At 38.0% G+C, this 6,118-nt stretch overlaps 1 long non-coding RNA gene across 1 annotated transcript; it reads right to left on the bottom strand.

The window, feature by feature from the left end:
• Nucleotides 1–2,151: 2,151 nt before the first annotated feature.
• Nucleotides 2,152–5,855, bottom strand: LOC125978185 (uncharacterized). Its single transcript, XR_007484922.2, has 4 exons — nucleotides 5,717–5,855; nucleotides 2,650–2,840; nucleotides 2,371–2,439; nucleotides 2,152–2,271 (listed from the first exon to the last, which is right to left on the bottom strand). It is a non-coding gene; the product is annotated as an uncharacterized lncRNA (long non-coding RNA).
• Between the last annotated feature and the right edge of the window lie 263 nt (nucleotides 5,856–6,118).

The following is a 6,118-nucleotide window of genomic DNA, read 5'->3' as shown; positions in this document are numbered from 1 at the left end:
AAAAGTGTAACAAATATAGACGTCTATGCCATAGACGTCTATAGCATAGACGTCTAAAACGTCTATTCTGAAGACGTCTTTTAGACGTCTATATGTGAGTTTTTTTTAGACGTTTGTTGAGTAGACGTTCGAATGATGGCTAATACCTATTCGCGCGATTAGCGCTAATAGCTAGTGATCATTTAACATCGAGACATCTATTCAACATTGAGGTTCTCTTCAATACATTTAACCGGTGATCTTTACCTTTGTGTAGTTCCAGGATGTTATGAACATGCATTTGATGAGTGATGGTGTGAAAAAATTTTTAATACAGAAATAGGTTTCAGTAACAGTCATACTTTTGTTACCTGCAGATATAAATACGCCTTTTGATGTTAAAATTAACCAAAACGATAATTTAACCTTAATAAATATTTTTTTTTCAAACATTATCCAACCATCACAAATATAAATGTGCTGTTGGATTTTGTCCACAATTTACGGAGCGCGCTATCTGCGCCTCACGGCAAAAGCCATTCTGTTATCCAATTTACTCACTGCGTGCTCGTTTGATTTCTTCAGATTTAGGAAAATGCTAAGACACTGAAGCAGAAATTAGATTTACACAGGTTGGTTGAGTTCAATCGCAATTCTTGTTCAGAAAGCTCTGTTTTCAGAAGGTACAATACAGCGCTGGGCCCTTCAAGAGCAGAAAGTCTCCATTCAGAAAAGGCAACATTCAAGGTTCTTTGGTCAGCTTATATTCATTTGCACACGCCAGTGTGGGCCGAGTTTGATGGGTGATGAGTCAGGGGGTGTGGCAAGTTCGCAGGAGATTCTGATTCCATGGGAGTGGTGCTGGTTATGGGCGATTCGGTGTGTGTGGGGGCTGTTGTCTTCCATCCCGTCTTTCGGCCTTGGCGATCATCTTTGGCCGAATCCTTGGCTGGCTCCCTCTGGCACCTGCTGGTTTTTATCTCCACGTGACCTTCCTGTGAACATTCTCCTCCATTCTTGCACATACACTGTCGCACCTCATTCTTTCATCATTCTTTCAATTTTGTATGAAATTGTGTGAGCTTTTGGTTGTGACATCATTAATCTATTACTGTTCCCTGACTATGCAAAGTTTGTTCTTTTGATACTCCATGTCTTTGCTTAGATCATTATATTCTCAGTTTAATCATGCTTCCAACCGTATCTTTGTTAGGCAAAATATTTCCCTCTGTGCAGAGCATTCAGTAGTAATCGAAAAGCTGGCGTCTCGCATTAGGCGACATATGACGTTTAGTCAAAACACAAGATATAATCAAGTACTGACTCTGGCCGTGTCTATGATTTAGAGCAGTGTTTCCCAACCAGTGTGCCGCGGCACACCGGTGTCACGTGCATTCGACGATTCGTTCAAAAAAGGTTGGGAAACACTGATTTAGAGAAAAAACATCAGGCATGCATTACACAGTTCCTTAAGGGTCATTAAGCTATTTAGGCAATATATCAAAAGACATTTGTTATTTCAAAGTGCTCAGAAATACATATCAGATCATAAAGTTATAAAACCTGTCATTACCACCTATCAAAAATGTCTAGTTACGTCTATTGATTTGGTGTGTAGGTATAATTATAAGCTTAAAGTCTTTCTTTTATTGATTTAATATGTGAATATACTTTTCTGCTTATGTACTTTATTCAATGAGGTTTGAGCATATCTGTTTTTGTAGCTAGGCAGGACTTTTTGTATTTCGACCCCATTCCTTCAGTGCAATGTTTTTAAATCATGTTTACAAATGTAAAACTATACATACAATATAAATATACACGTATTTTATGTAGGACATATCAAACAAAACAACCAGCTCGGCGAAACACAACAATATAAACATCACTCTCTTGTGGGCCTTTGCTACTCGGCGCTGGAGCCCGTTTTAATTTTAAAGCCATTGCGGTCCTTGTTTCATCATCCGTGGCCTCTGTGCGTGTCGCCAACAGCTTCTACAAAGATGAACTCGATGTACATCAGACACCACCCATTGTAGACCTTGGGATTACTCTGTAAAAGAAATACGAATATGGGGGGGGAAAAAAACCACGACTACCTGTAAAATAGTTTTTCCTTGATGCATCTCATGTCAGTCGCACATTTCGAACATGAAGCAATCGCACAGGAACGAACAGACAGGGGTTGTTTTTTATTTACCAGCGCTATCAGAGCAGTCTTCTTGTGCGCCCTCTGCGCACGAGTCACACGAGCACACATATTGAACGTTGTCATTGTCATTTGTGTAGAGTCTACAACAGAAAAAAATGTCAACATTGAGCGCAGCCACATCGTAAGCCTTCACTGTTGTCTTTTTTTAATCTACAGTACAGATGTCAAACTAATCATACCGGTCCATGGTCTTGGAAACATGCAGGTCTTCAAATCAGCGGCCTCCTAACACAAGACTGCTTTGCAATCTGTATACAAGGAATTATGAACAGTGTCTCAGAAGAGTGGAATTAAGAGTAGACAAAATTGAATTGAGGACTTTTTTTTTCTTGTAAATCAAGCAAAAAAGTAACTGAAAAGTCAGTAACTTTGACAGTACAGCAATTAAACTAAACAGAACCCTACAGGTTGCATTTGTAAGCTATCAGGAGTGGGGGACATCAAAAATTTTGACTAACCAATTCTAAGCTTAATCATTCTGTCATTCAGTCTTGCATCCTGTTTGTCATTTATTTCCTTGGATATCATGTCAAAGGTCTCCAGATCAGTCATGGGCACCATCCACTCTCCGCGTCACATTCTGAATGAGAGTTGAAGCTCCTCAGCCCAGGGATTGCCAGAGGGGGCTCCACGATGACCTTCTGAAACTCTGAGAATAAAGAGAAATAGAAATAAAATACTCACTTAAATTACTGCAGCTATGACCTCTTTTTAAATTACTAATGCCTACAAAAAAAGACTCTTACGTTTCCCTGTCATGGGCGTTTCACACTCACTTTGTAGCTTTTGAACAATGAAGCAAATGTTAGCTGCAAGATTCAAATGAACCATTCTCCAATGATAAACTTTGCTCTGTTTGGAAAAAAAAAATGGTGGCATTCTGTCTGTGCCTTTGAGTGTGGTGCAAATTAATTTGGCTGTTGTACATATCCTATCACGTTATTTTGAAATAGTACTGATAAAATTGCTTGCTCTACAAGTTATCCAAATGATGAAAATGTACAGGGTAAACCTGGGTTTTATTTTGCACTTTGACATCCGCCATGGTTTCCGGAGTGTGAAAGTCAAGGCATGTCATAAATGCAAGTTCCATTTGAAGACTGCATTTACAACATACACTTTTTGCATATGCGCGACAGTAGCTAAGCATACATAGGTATATTCAAACCACCAATAACAGATCAATTTCCAAAGATAACGCAAGGCAGTTGTGATTACTTCTACAATCAAGAATAAATAAAAAAATCTATCTGTACCTTGTGGAGTCCGGTCAGTGTGTATGTGTATGTGTATGTGTGTGTGTGTATATATATATACATATATATATATATATACATATATATATATATATATACATATATATACATATATATACATATATATATATATATATATATATATATATATATATATATATATATATATATATATATATATATATATATATATATATATATATATATATATATATACACACACACCGTAATTTCCGGACTATAAGCCGCGACTTTTTTCCAAAATTTTGGACCCTGCGGCTTATAGTCAGGTGCGGCTTATATAAGATTTTTTTTGAGATTTTTGTGATGACTTGATCACTTTTACTCTTAACACTATTATATACAGTAAAAGCTACAAATCCAACTGACAAATAACTCGTTTTCAAATCAGACGAGTAAAAACTGGTCAAATATTTTTAAAAAAACTATTATTAAAAGTGGACAATTTGCAATTCTAGTAATGACACACGAATTTGATGCACAATTTGTCTTCGCGGGCCACATAGAATGATGTGGCGGGCCATATCTGGCCCCTGGGCCTTGAGTTTGACACCTGTGCTCTAAACCCTTTCTCTTACACTGCCATATCACTCAGAGATTACACAAAGCAGTGGCGCTGTTTGGACAATCTGCATTGTAATTGTACTAAGTTCATCTTGTTTTTCCTTTTTTTAATCACTTCACTGGTTTCTTTTAAATCAAACAAGTTGTTTGATAACAACTTGTTTGATATAAATGAAACCAGTGAAGTAATCTGCATTGTATTAAAACCCAATCAATCAGCATTTAAATTCAATTCTTCTGACATTTTGCTCACCAAAAACAAGTTGTAATGAATGTGAACTTTTAATGCATTTTATTCAGAAGGTTACTTTGAACCTTAAACGGCGGCGTGGCGTACTTATGGATTTTTACGGCCTCCGGCCTCCAGGGGGCGCTCTAGCAGGAAGCAAGCGCGGGACAGGCGAAGAAGAGATAATGCGCCGAAGAAGACGCGCTAGTTTGTGTTTACATTTCGCGCATCACGCGATCAAGACGGACATTACTGAAAGTTAGCCTTTATACACAAACCGTCATCATGGGGGACAAAAGAAATGCATATGATGCCGCTTTTAAGCCAAAGACAGTTGATGTTGATGACATTATCTTGTGTCTACTTTGGAGCGTACTTATGGATTTCTACGGCCTCCGGTCTCCAGGGGGCGCTCTAGCAGGAAGTAAGAGCGAGACAGACGAAGAAGAGATAATGCGCCGAAGAAGACGCGCTAGTTTGTGTTTACATTTCGCGCATCACGCGATCAAGACGGACATTACTGAAAGGAAGCCTTTATACACAAACCGTCATCATGGGGGACAAAAGAATTGCATATTATGCCGCTTTTAAGCCAAAGACAGTTGATGTTGATGACATTATCTTGTGTCTACTTTGGAGCGTACTTATGGATTTCTATGGCCTCCGGTCTCCAGGGGGCGCTCTAGCAGGAAGTACGAGCGAGACAGACGAAGAAGAGAATGCGCCGAAGAAGACGTGATCGTCTCGCGCATCACGCACACACCCGCATTCACACAAAGACAGGAAGCTTTTATACACAAACTTTTTATTTTTTTATAACTTATTGCTATAAGTATATAGTATTGCTATATATAATTATAAATCATATAATATATAATCTTATCTTGGAGTCTGAAAAGGGGAAAGGGAAAAAGATGTCTGATTTGACAATTCACCCATTAACCGCTGTTAACATGACACAACACAATTTTAACTTTTGAAGTGATTTGCCTTAAGAGTTCCAAGGCCTGTTGAGCGCAAAACAAAGTTAGGTGCACATTTTAATGACATCAGAAGATAAACACCTACTTTTTCACGTGCCACTCGTTGAGCTAAATCTGGAGTCACAAATCCATGGGTAAAAAAGGGAAATTACATATTTGCCATGCCATCATCCCAAAGCTCATCCGGAGTGAATGGTTTTGTAACTTTTTTGTACCCTGCGAAACCCCCCACCCCGGAAAAACACGCTCATTCCAGCTACTAGCAAAAGTAGTTTATATCGTTCTACATTTCAAGCAACACAAAATGCCTTACATTAAAAACATACGATGAATACGTTCTAACCACGTATAAAAAGTAAAGGATGTTAACTTTAACAAACCACCACCCAACAAACACATACAAACAAACAAACCACTGGCAAAAACGTTCTTGAAACATACACAGCATGCTCTGTTCAAAATTATTACGTACCTAAATGAAGCCCTTCTTTGTCTTACAGAAAAGTAAGTTGGTTTGTTCATTTTCTTTCACAACTTGAAGAACGGACCCTCTCGGCGCTTCTTCCTTCCTGGGTTTTAAAATTATTACCAGACCAACCCGTTACCGGAAATAAAAGCGATTACTTTTAACCCAAAACTCGAGTTTCTGCCCCCTAGTGGGGGGAGGTAAAACATGCGTGCAAGGTGATATTTTATTTTACTTAAGTGAAATAGAATACAATAATAAATAATAAATAAAACAAATAATACTATTAATAAAGTAATTATTTTATTTTGCTCCACTTGATGAGCTATTTTTGGGGCGTACACTATCTAATGTATTTAATTCAATCCCCCACATGGTCAGACAATCTACAAGTAGACGTATGGTTAA

This window comes from Syngnathus scovelli, chromosome 12 (assembly GCF_024217435.2).
Source record: "Syngnathus scovelli strain Florida chromosome 12, RoL_Ssco_1.2, whole genome shotgun sequence".
In the NCBI taxonomy this organism is placed as follows: Eukaryota; Metazoa; Chordata; class Actinopteri; order Syngnathiformes; family Syngnathidae; genus Syngnathus; species Syngnathus scovelli.
This window is presented reverse-complemented; position numbering and strand designations above follow the sequence as displayed.